An 18,327-nucleotide genomic window follows, 5' to 3' on the forward strand; every position below is an offset into this window, starting at 1 on the left:
CTCTATTGACGACTGCCATTCAGAGTATTTTAGGTTGGGCAAGCATCCTACAAATGCAATTTCATTTGTCCTGACACACATCTGCTGGTCTATAAATTGCCTGTTCATTGACTGATCCCTATAACAACTCTTTGGAGGTTTGATGATCCCCATTTTAGATAGGAGGAAACTTGCGGTTGAGAGTTTGAGTGATTTGCCAGGGTCACAGTTAGGAAATGGCTGAGGTGGACCATTAACACAGTTTTTCTGACACTGAGCCCAGGGCTTTATTCCATCTTCCCCAACAGGCTGTCCTGGACATTCACATTGAGTTTTTTTTAGAAAGATATAGTTTTCTTCTATTCCAAAAGGGAAAGATCTCAATAATTCATAAGGTGATAGTTATCCCGGTTATACACTTGAGGACATCTGCTCCAACTCCCTCACTTTATAGATGAGGGAACTAAAGACGAGGGAGCTCAGATGACTTGTCCCCTGTACAACTGTGCAGAAACTATTGGACACTTGTAGGCCAGATGCCAGAGGTAGACAGAGAATAAATGGTTGGGGGTTAAAAGGAGGCGGCTGAGGGCTCAGTGAATAGAGCCTTGGGCCTGTAGTCAGAAAGACATGACTGAATGACTGAATAGCCACAAAATGGTAATATAAGAAACAGGAAATATTAAAAAAACTTTTTAAAATGGAAAGGATTGCATTAAAATCCAAACCCTTCTATTTGTCACCGAGTGAGCTTTCTTGTCTGAGTCTGTTCAGGACCATGATCCCATTTCTTCATTACTTGACAGAGGAAATTTAGATCCAGAAATGTCCCTTCCTTAGTAAGAAGCAGAGCTACTATTGAACCCATGCCTCCTGCTTTTAAGACTAAGTACTCTTTCTATTACTATATACTATCTTCCATCATTATAACTGCAGCAGGTGAAATATGCTTTCTCTAAAGCATCTCATTTTCCCTTAACTGAAATCTTTATATCCTTTAAGTCTAGGTCAAATCCTATCTATTTCATGAAGCCTATATGCGATAAGTCTAGGACACTCCCTCCAAATCCCTGTAGCATTTATTATCCCCGTCTCTCACTTCAGCAGTTATTTCTGCACTGGCTCGCTTTAATAAGTCCTGATTCTCCAAGAAGATTGTGAGATAGATAAGAGTGAAAGCATTGTCCATTTTGGGGATTCCTCACAGTATTCAACATTCAGAAAGTACTAAATTTTTGTATTGAATTATTGATTTATCAGTCCCAGAGTTATCTATCTTTTTGGAAGCAATGGACATTTTTTTGATGTCTTATCTTTTAGATATATTTTATTGCTATTTTTTGTTTTTGCATCATCTTCATTTTCAAATAGATTGTTCTTCCAAGTCCACCGAGAGAGCTATATCATGTAACATAGAATAAAAAGAGAGGGAAAAAAAGTAATTTCAGCAAAAATAACTAACCCATCAATTCAGCCTAACAATATCCTGCACATATTCCATATCCATAGTTTCTTACCTCTACAAAGAAAGGAGGAAGATATATTTTCTCATCTGTTCTTTGCAGTATTATAATTACTTAGTATTCAGTTTTCTTTTTTATCTCCATTTACATTTTTGTAGCATTGCATCTATTGTTTTCGTGATTCTGCTTACTTTGCATTAGTTCATATGTCTCCCCATATTTTTCTGCATTCTTCACAAATATTGTTTCTTATAGTACAGAAATGTTCTCTTATGTATATGTACAACAATTTGTTTAGCCATAATCCAACTATTGGACATCTAGTTTGTTCCCAGTTTTTGGCTACTACAAAAAAGTAGGGGTGTATATAAATGGAATTAATTTCATAAAATTATTGTATGGAATCAGACAACTAGGGAATCCCAGTGCCCTGTTATCAAAGGGAAAGTAAGGAGGGAAAAAAAGAAGTCTGCAATCTCCAGAAACAATACTGTGGCCTGGTCAGTAGTATGCCAAAATGTTGAGGGAAGGAAGAGATATAGTTAAATTATGGACAGCCTGTGGAATGCCTTCAAGGGGCAACTAAATCATACATTGGAGGTATAGAGGTTTATGGAATTTTGTTAAAGAGGGCAAGAAATACCAGGTTAAAATGCTGACCCTCTGTGTGAAATACTCTCTCCCAGTTTTAAGGAAATTGGGAAGATAAGAAATTTAAGAAATTGACATATCCCTGTGATCAAATATGTATTTACACCAACTCTTCCCTCCCTAAAAATCAGAAGGCAGTAAAAACTTTTCTATCTCATGGCCCAGACTTATTAGATATATAAAAAGGCATCAAAGAAGAAAAACAGGAAAGTGGCCCGGATGCTACAGTCCTGAATATACTTGAATAGAAAGGAATTTTTCTATCTCTGTCTCTTCATAGTTGGGTGAGGGGAAGAAACACTTTCTGACAATGACGTTCTTTTACACAATTTTGCAACAATGCATTTTCTTTTTATGAAAATGCAACTGTCTTAGAAAATCCAAGGTGAAGGGTCTCTGTCTCTGTAAGCACCTACCTCTCTTTTGTGCTGGGAGCTCATCTCTAAGATGATGAAAAGGAAACTTGTTCATGTTTTTGCTTGCCAAAAGTAAAGTGATAGGAAATCATTGTAAAGAGATGTTAAATTTGTATCATGAATCCTAGGAAACTAGGAGCTTCTGGGCAATGTGTGAATATTAAAGAGGAAATTTAACATCTTTTAGCGATGGAAAAATATAATTTAAATGAAATCCCATAATTAATTAAAGTCAGACTCTTCAGATGCATGAAGAATTAGACAGGTAGGATTAAGTGTTGCCTCTCAGTTGAAAAAGGACTTTCAGATGTCTTTTTCTCTCCTCCTTCCTCTTACTATTTCTTCTTCCTCTTCCTCTTCCTCCTCACTTCTCTCCTTTTCATTTTCCATCTTCTTGCCTTTACTTTTCTTACTGTCCTTTCTCCTCTTTTTCCCTATGCTACTTCCTTCTCTCCTTTTTTTCTCCTCTTCTCTACTAATAAATCAATCAACGATATGCATTAAACAGCCATTATGTGTGAGATGGGGCAGCTAGGTGACCCAGTGGACAGAGTGATGGATCTGGAGTCAGGAAGACTCATCTTCCTGCATTTAAATCTGGCCTCAGACACTTACTAGTTATGTGACTCTGGGTAACTCAATCCTGTTTGCCTCCATTTCCTCTTCTGTAAAATGAGCTGAAGAAGGAAATGACAAACAAGTATCTTTGCCAAGAAAACCCCAAATTGGGTCATGAAGAGTTAGACCCAGCTTAAAACTACTGAACAACAACAACAACATACATCTTAGGAATTGGGGGTACAAGTAAAGGGAACAATTACTGTTTTCAAGAAGTTAATTTTATATTATACATAATCATATTACATTAATATATTTATTATAATATTATATTAATATATAAATAAATGCATGCATGTACGTATATATGTGTACATGTATACACACATACACAACATATATGTGGTGTGTGTGTCCATAAATCTATATCCACATATATGTATATATATATGTGATATAATAAACATAATAACAATATTGGGTTTGAACACAACACAACAAGCACAAATACTACTTCCTATATGTGAAAATGTGGTATACAATCAGAATTGTAGGTTCTTAGAACTAGATGGCACCTGCAACTTTATCCAGTCCTTTCTCTGCCTAATGCAGGATAATATAATAAACATAAAGAGGAGAAAAACAAGGTAGTTAAGGACAAAGTATTTAGGGAGGAAGGGGACTGACAACTGAGGGAATCAGAAAAGCTTCCTGTAGAAGAGGGCTCCTGATCTGCATTTAAGAAGAGAGGGAGCAGGGCAGAAGTGAGGATGCATGAAGAGAAAGAGGCCATACAGAATGCAGGAGTGAGTCGTGCACTGACTGACACTTCAAAGGTTGGTTTGAGCCAGATTGTGAAGGGTTTGAAAAGAAGTTTGTGTTTTATTTTGGAGGCAATATTTAATGAAATTAACTGTGAAAAATAGCTAATGAAATTGGCCAAGTCCCATAGTCCTATCTGTTCTTTAGGAAAATCACTTGGACTAAAATGTGGGGAAACTTGAGGCAAGAAGATCAATTAAGAGATTACTGTGAGAATCTAGATGAGTGGAGAAGAGACTGAACTAGGACGATAGCTGTGGAAATAAAGAGAAAGAGATCAATTGTGGAAGATGTCATGGAGGCAGAAGGAGAAAGACTTGGAAACTAATTGGATATGTTGATGCCATTTGGAAGATTTAGGAGCAATGAGTAGAAGCTGAAGAGAAGAAAATTTCCATCCCTCATGTGGGATAGATGTTCCTTAGCACTTAGAGCTGTCCAGAGGTATAAATAGGTGGCTTTGTGGGTAATGAGTTCTTCATCAAGGTACAATTTTCTTTTTCTTTTTCTTTCTTTCTTTTTTTTTCCTGAGGCAATTGGGATTAAGTGACTTGCACAGGGTCACACAGTCTGAGACCAGATTTGAACTCAGGTCCTCCTGAATTCAGGGCTGATCCACTGCACCACCTCTGGAATAATTCTCTGCAAAGGTTAGGTCATCACCTATTAGGAATATTGAGGGAACTCATGTTCAGGTGTGAGTTGGGCTAGACAACCCCTCGAGTTTCTTCCCAACTCTCATATTCTGTGGTTCTTTGACCCTTAATTGATTCTTTAAACCAGATTTGTGAATTGTGCCCTCCAGGTTTTGCTGGGCCATCTCAGGAAAATAAAACCAAACTTGATTGAATCACATTGACTAATTTGTGTGTGTGTGTACATGTATCCATGTGTATGCACATGCTACACCAGATTTGGAGGTTTGCATTTTCATAAGAACATTCTGTTCTTAGCCCCTCACCTTGATTCATTTACTTTCTTTAAAGAACTGTTCCATTAAATGCAAATCTTCCTTTGCTTGCTTAAGTGCCCTTTTCAAGTCTCAAGTTAAGAAATGTCAGATCTGCACTTACGATCAATAATGAGAAAGGGATAATTTAGTGTAGTAGGAAGTGTATTAAAGGAGAGAAGCATTTACTAACAGAGCTGACAGACAAGTTGGATGATGAACTGACAGGAATATATTATAGAGGGAATTCCTACAGTAGACAGAGAAAGGACTGGATAAACTTGCAGGTGCCATCTAGTTCTAAAATCTCTCATTCTGATTGTATACCATATTTTCACATACGGGAAGTAATATTTGTGTTCCAAAACCCAAAGTTATGATCAGCTTCTTTTAACTCCAACCTGAAATTCTGATCAAGTTCCTTAGTTTACCATCTTTTTGGAAGTATTAAATTCAGTGCATCAACAATAATAGATAAATCCAATACACATTTTAGACCAAAACATTTTTTCTGATACAACAATAAGCAAAAAGGGAATAGAATATTGTATTAAACAACCACTTTCTAAGCCTTTTAGGAACATCATTCTTGTCTTTCAGTCTTAAGGAAAACCAAAATAACACCATTATATCGGGATCAAGAAACAAAATATTCAGCCGACCAGACTCACAAGTTGAGCACAAATAGTTCATATGAACATTTGTAATGTAGATGTCATTAAATTTGCACATCTCACTCATAGTAGCAGGAGATGCACTAATCTTAGATAATTCCGTATTCTATCAATGTTCACATAGAATTTCAGCACTAAGGGATCTCAGAGGCCATCTCGACTGAAGTATGAGCATCTTAAAAACCAGCTGATGGTCCTTTTGAGCAGCTTTTCTGAGGGAGATCTCTCGAGGCAGCCCATTCTACTTTCAAATAATTTCATTTTGTTTTGTTCTATTTTTCCTGATGTTAAAATTAAATCTTCCTTTCCACGACTTTCTCCCATTGCAACAAGTTCTGATCTCTGGGGCTGAATAAAACAAGTTTCATTTGAATGATGGCTGTAGGGCAAAAGGGGAGAGAGTTATTCCCCAAAAAGCAGCATAGTGTCACAAGCATGGCAGTCATAAGGAGAGGACAGATGCCAATGGAGAACAATATAAGTATTTGGCCTTTATCACCTCTAACTCCATAGACATGTGGCTCCTTCATGAGCAAAATACACATTCTAATTGAAGGGCTCAAGTTTATGCTGAGTTTCAGACAAAGAGAGGACATAGTACTTAAAAGATTGCTCCACTGCCTGTGATTTTAAGACCTCTAAAATCAAAGTGTTTTCTAAATTATTTAATAAAGAATGAGGAATGAGGGACCACAGCTCAGCAAATTTAACTCTAAGTGCATGGGGGTATGGATAGCAATGCCAATTTCTCAATCAATTAAGCCTTATTCCACATGCATCTTGGACCTGTACCCATCACATCCAATTTTGCTTGCTCACAGCAACCTTCCAAACGTATGAAGACAGATTTCTTGACCCCCAGGTCTTCTCTTCCCTGGATTAGACATCTCCAGTACCACTGTCTGATCCACACATTGCTTGATCTCAAGGCCCTTCACTATCCTGGTCATCCGCTTTGCATCCTTGTTGATGTCCTGCTGCTTACTTCAAATCATTTTTCTCACTTGTTCTTTTTTTTCTGTCTTTTACTATCTTGACGTGACATTGAACTGCTTTGTTTAACTACAATCTCCAAAGTTTGTGAGCTTGTCTCCTCTTCCTTTTATATCTTCTCCAAGTGCAGTGTATAACACTTCACAATTATTATTGTTTGGGGACCAACTGACTGACTTGTTTCTGTGTCCCTGTCTGCTGAAAGTGGGAGATAAAAATCATGGATGCTTGAGGGGACTGAGAAACTGGGGGAAAGGATCAGAATATCCAAAATGGTTACAGCTTGGGGTGGGGAAAAAAGATACTGTGTTTATGGGGGAATGGGAAAAGTCACCTGGAGGACCATAAATGACGGCCAAAAGGATTTGGACACATGAAGTAAGTATGAATAGGGGAAATGTGTTTGTTGAATAATGGTGGAGAATGGAAAGTCTGAACATGTTAGTAGAGAGCAAGGAGTGAGTGTTCCAGTTCTTCTCATAGCCTTTTATGTCAGGAAAAATGAGAGATCATTCAGCCTGGGAGAAAGAATAAGAAAGTGAACCTTAAAGCACTGTTTTTGTTATAGACTGGGACTGAACCTGTTATTCCATTGCAGTGGGGAACCACTGAATGATGAAATGCTTTCTCTTCCCAATGAAATACCTTCTCTAAAACATATAGTCTCAGAGAATTGCCTGGAACAGAAGTTTCAAACAGGACCCTGTTATGCATATGGCCCATAATTATCCTGGTGCAGTCCAACCAGATTAAAATGAATTGGGAAATATTTAACAAAATAAATAAAAATATAATAAAACATAGATAATGTTAATATGTGATTTTCTAATCCAAGAGGCAGGTACAGAGATCCTTATATATGTTTTACTGGCTGCCATTTCTATTTGTGTTTGACCCCACGGGTCTAGAGGACTGATATTTTAACTAAGAACCAGATGGGATCTTTTAGAACTTAGATGGGACTAGTCGATGATCTTTCAGGCAGTTTGTGTCAGAACTAGCCCTTGAACGCAGAGTCTCCTTGGCTTTGAGAATAGCTCTCCAGATACTATACCATGCTGTCTGTCATCATCAGTATCATCATCACTGTTGTTACCATCATCATTATTTATTATTAATATTATTAGTAGTAGTAAAAGAGGATAAGAAAAGATGAAATATTTTTACGAGAAAGCTCAGTTATTGTGGGTGCCATAGAATGGAAATAATTCAAGAGGAGGAGAATCAGGGTCATAGATTTAGAGCTGAAAGGGACTTTATAAATTATTTACTCCAACATATTTATTCATCAGATGAGAAAAACTGAGGTCTAAAGGGAATGGGGTTTGTTCAGATTTGAATCCAGGTCTTTGTATTCTAAAACTTTAAGGCTTTATGCTGAACTACCTTAATAAAGGGTCTGCTCTCATTTTGCAAAACTAAATTCTCTTTCCTACTTTCAGTGGACCCAGAACCAAAAATTGTGCTTAATTAGATAGAGGAACAGGCTTTCTGTACTTTCTGTCTAATGGGCTTCGCTAAGAAGCTTCTGACCAGGATTTCTGCTCAGACCACATAGAACAGAGCCCATTTCTAGCATAAGGTTTGAGGTAGGTTTCTCTTCCTCAACCACCCAAGCTGTCACCTTCTTCCCCCCATATTCCTGGGGAGAGCAGAGCAAAGATGGGGCTTCCTCAGGCAGTCAGCAAGCATGCAGCAGTTTCCTTAAGCCAAATTCCTTGTTGTGTTAATTAAAAGCCAGAGATGGCTTTGATCACTGGAGACTTCATTGCATAACTGGTTTCAATGTGCTATTGTTTTCCCTTGTTTTTTCCTTCTCCCTCCCCTTTCCCCGAACCCCGTGATGGAAATGATTTGCGTTTCACACTGGGCCCGAGATCATATTTAAATGTTTCCTGGGTTTGATCTCCTTACGGGCATTAACTAATGTTCTGCTGACACACCTAGCTGCGGCAAACAGATTTTAATTAACTTCAAGCTATTTGAGCTGCCATTATGGGAAGTGGCAGCTAAGGTGTTAGAACCTGCTGCTTTCTAGCCTGCATTAGTAATAATGCCATTTTGTAATTTTGTACTTCTATAGCTCAGAGGGCTTTGTTGATGGCTGGAGGGGGTAGGTATGGGGAGGAGGAGAGGGTGTCTAGTCAGAGAAGCAGGTTTCTCTTAAGTTGACTTAACTTGGGCAAGATATGCCATTTTTCCCCTTAATTTTCTCAACTCATCAAAATTATTCTGTACTTAACTTTGCAACGACAGCATAAGGTGAGAGAAGCATGGATATTTCTGGAGCTTCCTCCTCCTTGGAAGGATTAAAAATGTACCAGGAAACAAAAATGCCATTTTATTTCCATGTGCCTCAGTTTCCCTAGCTGTAAAATGGAATATGCAGCCACAAAAGTGACTGCAACATGGTGTACTTTCTGTGCACAGGACTAGGTCCTAGGGGCTTATTAATGGTATAAAGCTCAGTGGGCTTGGACCCAGGAATGCTTAGTTTTGAATCAATAGCAACTTTGTCATAAAATAGTCCTTGATGCTGCATTAAGTACTTTAAGCCTGGGCTCCTTAAGCAGTTTGTAAAATTGGAAAAGTCTTGTCTTTCCTTTGTCTTTCTTTTCCCCTTCAAGCTCCTCTTAAAAAACGGAATTACTTCACAGACAGGATGGCACTGGTCTAATAATAGCAGCAGCTCATATTTCTATAGTCCTTTAGAACTTACAAAGAATCTTGTACCTCCTGTGGAGGAGCTAGTATATTATTGAATACATTTTACAAATGAGGAAACTGAGGCTGAGAGAGAAGTCAAGTGAACTGCCACAGAGCTAGTAACAGGATAGATTTTGAACTCGGGCTAGCTGGTCCCAACGGATATAGTGAGCTGGGCCTGGAATCAGGAAAATCCAAATTGAAATTCAGTTGTGTTACTTAACCTCCATTTCCCTCCGTTTCCTCAATTGCAAAATGGGGATAATAATACTTTCCTCCCAGAGTTGTTGTAAAGTTCAAATGAGATATTTGTAATGTGCCTGGCACCTAGGGGGCATAAACAGTTATTTCCTTCAAGTCTTCTGGACTCCAGAACCTAAGTTCTATCCAAGCAACTACGTAGATATTTTAGGATATACTCCAATGATGAAGTATATAGTATAGTAGTCCTATTTCAATTTCTATTATTTCATACCCTTCCCTTCTCTCTGCTTCCTCCACATGCCATCCCACCAAACAGCCCAGGGCCAAAAGTATCCACCAAGAAGGTTGTTGTTCCTGGCCCTTTTCTGCTTGCAAAAAGAGAAGCAAGCCACAATGTCCTTGCGTGCAGAAAAAAAAATCTGTCTGTCTGCCAGGTAAATGGTTCTGTCTCCACCAAATGATTTAGTTGCATTTTTACCGGCTTCACTGAGAAGCATGTAGCGACTTCTCTCCAGGAAAAAGAGACAGTGGAAGAGCTCTGGCTCCTATTCTCCTAATTTTCTTTCCCTAATCCTTTCCCCTGTTCAGAGAGAGATAATCTTTGTCTATCTTCCTAAATCCCACTAATACTTTTCCACAAAAGCCTTGGTGTTTTGTTTTGTTTTGTTTTCTGACACCAATCTCCACACCATTTTTTTTAAGTGGTAAATTGGATTTTTAAAATTTATTTTCTAAAGAAAAAAAAAGCAGCTGGGTAGTGCAGTAGATAGAGTACCAGGTTTGGAGTCAGGAAGACCAGAGTTCAAATCCAGCTTCAGACATTTCCTAGCCTGAGATCCTGAGCAAGTCACTTAACCCTGTTTGCCTCTGTTACCTTAGCTATAAAATGAGCTGGAGAAAGAAATGACAAAGCCCTTCAGTGGTTTTGCCAACAAAACTTCAAATGTGCTTAGTTTTTGCACTAAAAACCCAAATGAGTCACAGAATGTTGGTCCTTACTGAAATGACTGAACAAAAACAACAAAGGAATTCAAGAATATGCCATCAAACTCTCCACCTGGATGAGTGCATGTGCATCTCCATGGAGATAGTGATATGGCCATTCAGAGTAGGGGCTGGGGGACGGATGGGAATTGGGCCTCAGCTATCCCATTTGTAAATGGCAAGAATGCTGTTCATTCTTCCTTTTAAAGAAGACCAACGACAATGTGCTTTATTAAGACCCGATGCAGTATGGAGTTTTACAAATGAACTTCTGGGGAATCCAATTTTGACTTGGAATTTAAGGAACGGTGCCTTTGTTGCAGAAAAAAGCAGATCAAAAGTCCTCGACCTTCCCAACTCTTTTCAGGTCTTGCTAGGTGAAGTCCCCAGGTTGATTTGCATGGACCAGATGAATGATGGGAGTTATAGGCTATTTTACTCAAAGAGTTTGGCTATCCAGGAAGTGGCAACTGAGATAGAAGAATAATACCTAGGAGATTATCTGAATAAATGAATAAAAGAGCATTTATTAAGCATATGACTATGGGCCAAGCAATGGAGATACAAACCCAGGAATGGAGAATGGAGCCCTAAGGGAATAGATTGACACACTTTCTGATAGCAATAGCAGTGTTGATCTGATTATAGAAAATGAGGAGAGATTAAAATATCAATGTGAAAGTCCAGAAGATGCAGAGAGGAAAGTGAAACATGATTGGATATATTTCAGCCAATCAGGACACTGGAAGAGAGGTAGATGGGGATGGCAGGAGCTCTGGAAGTAAAAGATTCTATCTTCTCTGGGTGGCTAGGGATTGAAATCAGGAAAACCTGAGATAACCCCTGGGGCTATGAGATAAAAGTGCCCTAACTCTTCTGGAAACATCTGTCAGTTGTGCGTTCAGCAGAGACCCAACAGAGAACAACTTATCAGAGATAAGAACCTCAAAGATCAGCAGAGAGAATGGATTAGCAGAGAACTCCAGCAGTTTGATGGATCAGTGAATACAGCCCCATGCCAGGAGTCAGGGAGTTCGAATCTGGCCTCAGTCACTGATTTACTGAGTGACAGGTCATTTAATCTTGTTTGCCTCAGTTTCCTCATCTCACAAATGAGTTGAAGGAAAAAGGAAAATCGCTCTAGTATCTTTTTCAAAAAACAAAACAAAACAAAAAAAAGAAAACAAAAAACAAAAAACAAATGGGGTCATGAAAAGTCTGAACAACAACCAGCAGTTTGCAGGAGGAGGAAAGTAACCAATTCATTAAATAAGGATGCCTTGTTCTAGCCATTTCATTAATTAATTGGACACACTTTGATAGAGCCTGTATTGGTTGATAAGATTAGCGTCTCATCAGAAACAAAGTCTGTGTGGTTGAAATAACTAAAAGATTGTAAGATATTTAAAACATATGAAATAGTGAAAATAACAGTTGGAGATTAGAAGACTTGATTTTGAATCCTGGTTCTGATATCTCTTGGTGAGAGCTTGGATATTTAACCACTCTGACCTCCACGTTCTCTATCTGAAAAACAAGAGTTGCACTAGATGCTCTCAAAACTCCTGACAACTCTGTGATCTTAACTCCATGGAAAATCAGATTTAAAAAAAAAAAAACCTTCTACTTCCCAGAGATTCTGTAGCCACTGAAAATTACTGGGGGGACAGGGATAGGATAGTGAAGAGGGAGCTGGGAAATCAGACCAGGGCACTTTATGTGATTTAGTTGGCATTGAGAACTCTTCTTGAGGAGCTCCATCTACCAGGGCTAAATAGCACTTGCTTTGTAATTTAGTCTTTGAGAGTTGCCAGGAGAGACTGAGAGATTAAATATCTTTCCTAAAGTCACACAACTAGTACTGGCCAGTCAGAACTTGAATCCAGGTCTCTCAGATTCCCAAATTCTCCGTCCATCGAGCTCCTCATGCTTGAACTCAATTCATCTTTAAAGATTTCAGAGTTCTTTGCCCTATTTTGAGGATCACACTTAGACTCCTTCCAAAGCCTAAAGGAATGTGAAGAAAAGATCTTCCAGAGTCAAACTTCTTCAATGGCTCTTTTTTCTTTTTCCAGGTTCCAGTTCATTTCAGATTCGTGCTCCAGGTTCAGATCTTTTCTGATTTTAAATGAACATGCTCAGTCCATTCCTTATGTCAACAATCTCCAACTCATCTTACCCACAACAGGAAGAAGTATGTAAAGAGGGGAAGTTCTGAGCTGGCTTTAAAAAATAAGTTTTAATTGAGGATAAGGGGAATCATTCAAGAGTTTGTTTTGTGGTTCATTCATCACCATTGTGGGCATCGGAACCCAGTTTTTCCCTTTGGGCTTTGGGACCACTTGTGGGACAGACATAGGTGCCCTTACTGTTTTGGTTTTGATTTCCTGGTTGGCTCCTTGCAGCCATGGCTTTCTCTCCCATCCTTACTCCACTCCCCTTTTCCCTCCAAGCCTCTCCCTCTGGATGACTTGCCCCGTCAGACAGCTGGAGGCTTTTGCTGAACTAAGTCTGCTCCTTTGGGCAATCAGGCCATTGGGTAAGGATTTCAATTCGTGATCAAAACCTTGCTCGGGATTTTCCACCCCTCCATTTAAAAATTTCTTTAGGGAGCCCCCAAGATCATGTGTCTGCAACGAAGGGATGTATTTATTGGACCAAGTTTCTTTCTGAGGGAATGTCATCCTTTTGATGTGGCTAATCAATGTCTGGCCATCACGTCCTCCTCTGTCTTGTTTGCCTACACTCTCCCCTCCCCTTTATCTCTTCTCTCTGGTCTCTGTTCTTTTCTATCTTCATCTTTCTAACTGATCCTTGATCATGTCCTGTCTCCTTCTCTCTGGTACAAAGGTATCTTCAGGCTCCCAGTCATAGTCAGAGCATCTCATCTTACGTTTGGTCTACAAAGAAATCTGGCATTCTCACGCATTTCCCTGCTTGCTGAAATACTACAGAAGAAAGAAATGACGACAGTAGAATGTATATCAAAAGAATTATCTGAACTGAACTGAACCAGCAGGCTCTTTCCAGGTCTTTTTCAGCTTATGGTGTACTGAGGCAGATAACACAGCATCAGTTTTCACTTTCCTTTTTCTTCTTAAACGAGTGCTTGATTAAGTTGGACTTGGATCCATAATGTTTCACTCTTTATTATCTTTTCTCCTGCTGATTTGAGGATTCCTTTAAAACCAGTTTTGCCAATCAAGAAAAAAGCAAAACTGAGCAGAGAATTTTGGCTCTCCCCCAGTCCCTTCCATTTAAACAAACAAGCAAACAAATGAACAAAGAACAAAACTCAACCCAAAACAAAACAAAAACAAAAAATGGAAAAAACCCCAACTAAACAAACCAAAGCACCACCACCAACACCAGCAAAAAGAAACAAAATAAAACACAATTGTTTATTGTGAGCTGAAGTCAACCAATAAGTATTTATTAAACACCTACTAGATGTCAGAGACTAACTGGCAAGGACTGGGAATACAAGGGCAAAACTGAAATAGTCCCTATCCTCCAGAAGCTTAAAGCGCTGTCATAAACTGTGAGTGAGATACAAAACATAGATAAAGTGATTAAATCATTAGAATCAATGACTTTTAAAATTAATAATATTAGTTATAACTATTTAGAATTATTACATAAGCATTATTAATTATTAGCATAACATAGCTTCAGGGTTGGTGGAAGCATAAAATGATCCAAATATTTTGAAAAAGTTTAGAATTAAGAAAGCAAAGTAAGTAAATTTACCATTTTTCTGGAGTTATATCTGATCACTGCAGTGATACAAGGTTCATAAGCTTGTCACAATTATTTTTCTTTACAGTATGCAAGTCATTGTATAACTTGGTCCTTTGGTACTGTTCATTTTATTCTTCATCAATTCACAAAGTCTTCTTAGTCTTCTCTGAAACTTCCCATTTTGTCCTTTCTGATGACATGTTATATTTTCATTAAATTATACCTTAATTTGTTCAGCCACTCCCTGGCACCAGTCTAGTTATCTGCTATAACAAAAAGTGCTGTTATAAAATGATATATGATTAGGAACCTTTTATATCATTTAGATGAATGACTATTTATAAGGCTATTTTATGAACATATGCATGTCCACCCATCTCTATATGAGCCTCTGAGCTAATACGTATCAAATTATTTTATGATTCAGTCCAATTCAACAGATATTGTTGAATATAGCAATTCAACTTGCTTATATGGGTAAGGCCCTGGGGTAGGCACTAGGGATAAAATGAACCAATCTCTGCGTTTGAGGAACTTTAATCCAAGGGAGACAACACGTGCTCTGCTAAGTTATTACAAGGTAATTTCAGAAGAGAAAAAACACCAGCTGCTTAATGGTAGGAAACTCAGGAAAGTTTTCCTAGAAGAAAGAAATGATACCTTATCTAAGCTTTAAAGAAAGATGGAAATTCTACAAAGCAGGTAAGGAGGTGTTTCTTCCCATACATGGGGTTACAGCCTGGGAAAAGAAGACAGGGAGTAAAGAGATGGACTCTTAAAGTTTCCTAAAACAGCAGGCAATTGGTGTTAAAAGACTTGCCCATGTAGCTAGCTGTCCTTCCTGCAACTTCTTAAGGAAATTTGTTAATTATTTAAATTCCATATGGTCCTAAAATAGTCATTCTTCTAAATTCTTGTTTAAAAATGTAAACCTCATTCTTAGAAAATTGTAATAGTCACTCAGTCAGTCAACAAACATTTATTAAGTGCTGACTATGTGCCAGGTTGACTTTGCTAAGTACTGGGATGCAAAGAAAGGCCAAAACAACTTCTGCTCTCAAGGAACTCACAGTCCAATGGAGGAGACCACGTGCAAAAATAAAAACTGTGCAGATAAGATGTATTGGAGATACTCTTAGAAGGAAGACTTTTTTTTTGGAAAGGCTTTTTTTTTTTTTTTTTTTTTTTTTTTTTTTTTTTTTTTTTAGATTACGAATTTTAACATCAGAGAAAGCCAACTAAACCAAAAAGTGTGGATGAAGAGGAGAGAATTCCATACACGGGAGATAGCTGGGGCAATGCCCAGTTAGGAGATGGAGTGTTTTGTGCAAGAAACAGTAGGAAAGCCAGTGTCATTAGATATGGAGTAAAATGTCAAGTTTTAAGAAAATTGGAAAGATGGAGAAGAGAGACCTTAATTCCCCAAAGAGAATGTTATATTTGATCCAGAATGCAATAGGGAACCAAGAAAGTTTCTGGAGAAGGAGAATGACATCGTCAGAGTTGCTCTTTAGGAATATCATTTTGGCACCTGAGAGGAGTGGGGAATCACCCACCTTAAATACCTTGCAGTAGTTCAAGGCTGATGTGATGAAGTCTCATTCTTCTGTGGTGATTAAAAAATTCGAGAGACATAGTTTCTGGGTAATTTAGTCATTAACAAGGCCAGCATATTTTTAATAAATGAATGATCATTAGGCTATGTCTCTTAGACCCAAGACTCCCTAATGACAGTTAATGTCATTCAAAGAGAAGGAGTTCCTGAGGGGCAGATGGGCTCTATTAAAATGAGGGTCTTGGGTAGGTCACCCTGCTCTTGCTCAGAGAGATGTCAATTCCCATATCATTTGTCTTGACAATAGAGAAAACCCTATTTTTTTCTGGGACCTGATGTTGCACACAATAAATAGGAATACACCTATTAGCTCGAACCTAGAATTTCTTTTACTTATTAGGTCTTGACCTGGGTAAATCTTTAAGAAATATTTCTGGGAGGATTCTGGGAAGATAGTAAAGTAGGTTAGTAAATTTCAAGCTCTCTAGATTTCCCCCACAAATAGAACAAATTTATGCTTCTGGGGAACATAGACTGATAAAAAAATCAAGAAGATCTGGGGTAGAATTGGGGTCCTGCTGGATCAGTCCCAGAAGACCTGAAGAAAGACCCCAGGCTCAGATTAATCTGTGTTCGGTGCAAATACCTCCTGGCCTGCTCCTCAGCAACACCAAGTGGGGAGTCTGGGGCTGGTTGGGTGTGGCTGGAGCCCCAGCAGGACCACAGAGACTTTACTTTATTGAGTCAGGGCCGAGTCCAGGAAGACTGAAGGAAGCTTGGTTGATTAGGAATGGTAGGCCCAGCTGTGCTGCAGAACAAGGCCCGGGGCACCGAGGAGTGCAGAAGCAGTGGGGCAAGGACACTGCTCGCTGCACACTTGCTGGAGGGGGAACTCTTGGTTTGGGGTTCTTGGTCAGAGGGGAGACCTGAAGGGCTCCCATCCCAGGATTAAAAGTGCTTGCACTTTATTTAAAAAAAAAATGAACTGGCAAAGAAGAAAGAATCCCACCATAGGAACTTACTATGGCAATAGGGAAGATTAGGGTTCATTTTCAGAGAAGGACACTGAAGTAAAAAAAAAAAAAATACCCTAAAGAGTAACATGAAATGGGTCCCTTCCCAGAGAGAATTTATAGAAGAAATCAAAAAAGAATTTAAAAATCAAATGAGAGACATTGAGGAAAAACTAAACAAAACAAAACAAAAACAAAACAAAACAAAACAAACAAAAACAAAACAAAAAACAACAAAACAACAAAACAAAAACAAGAAAAACAAAATTATGAGAAAAAATTAATCAACTGGAAAAGGAGATATAGAGTCTCAAAAATGGAAATAACTGAAAATTAAGCCAAGGAGAAGCCAGTGAAGCTATGAGACCAAGAAATAACAAAACAGATTATAAAGAATGAAAAAATAGAACAGAATGTGAAACATTGTATAAGAAAAAAAATGACAGATCTGGAGAACAGGTCAAGAGAAAATATAAGAATAGTTAGACTTCCTGAAAGTTGTGACCAAAAAAAAACAAAAAAAAAAAAAAAACCTTGGCACATTGACACAATAATGCAAGAAATAATCCAAGAAAATTGTCCCGGACTGATAAAACATGAAAGGAAAATAGAAAAGAAAAAGAAAATAGAAAGAAAAAATGCACCGATCATCATCTCAATGAAATCCTCTGTGGAAAACACATGGGAATATTATTGCTAAATTTCGAAACCACCAGATCAAAGAGAAAAATTTGCAAGAAACAAGAAAAAAAAAAACAATTCAAATACTCTACTGCTACAATTAGAATTGTAAGGACTTAATAATTATAGAAAGAGACTGTAGGTCCTGGAATTATATCTACTGACAATCAAAAGAACTAGGCTTGTAGCCAAAACTATCACATCCAGCAAAATTATTTATGATATTAAATGAGAAAAATGGACATTCAACAAATTTTCAGATTTTCAGAACTTTCAATCATTTAATATATATGTGTGTGTGTATATATATATATATATATATTTTTTTTTTTTTTTTTTTACCTGAGGCTGGGGTTAAGTGACTTGCCCAGGGTCACACAGCTAGGAAGTACTAAGTGTCTGAGACCAGATTTGAACTCGGGTCCTCCTGAATTCAGGGCTGGTGCTCTGTCCACTGCGTCACTTAGCTGCCCTCAGAACTTTCAATCAACCAAATCCGAACTTAATAGAAAATTTAACACTTAAGATCTAATATCAAAGATCATTTTCAAGGAAGTCAACATGGAAAAATTGTTTATGTTTGTTTTTTTACATGGAAAACATATACCATACATATGTTTAAGATTGAGGGTAGCTCAAAAGAAAGAGTGAGTCAGAGTTAAAGTAATAATAGTAATTAAGTTATTCAAATGAGGTACAGAGAAAGAATAGACAGACATTAAAGGGGAAAAGAGGACTCGTAGTTCTGAAAACCTACTCAGATCAGAATGAGTTAAATAGACAATATTACATATGTATCATGAACATACAGCACCATCCAAAATCTATGAAGAAGTAAGAGTGGGAGGGAATGGGTGGATGGAGAAGCAAAGGGTGAGGGAAGAAGACAAGGGAGGAATCCATGAATGGGGGATGTTAAGTAATAGAAAAGTAAGTTT

The 18,327-nt window shown here is 38.0% G+C and overlaps 1 long non-coding RNA gene across 1 annotated transcript in view; it reads left to right on the plus strand.

Moving 5' to 3' along the window:
* Nucleotides 1-18,327, plus strand: part of LOC141539509 (uncharacterized) — a 177,804-nt gene that overhangs the window by 152,362 nt on the left and 7,115 nt on the right. The window lies entirely within an intron of this gene.

Source organism: Sminthopsis crassicaudata, chromosome 4 (assembly GCF_048593235.1).
Source record: "Sminthopsis crassicaudata isolate SCR6 chromosome 4, ASM4859323v1, whole genome shotgun sequence".
Classification (NCBI taxonomy): domain Eukaryota; kingdom Metazoa; phylum Chordata; class Mammalia; order Dasyuromorphia; family Dasyuridae; genus Sminthopsis; species Sminthopsis crassicaudata.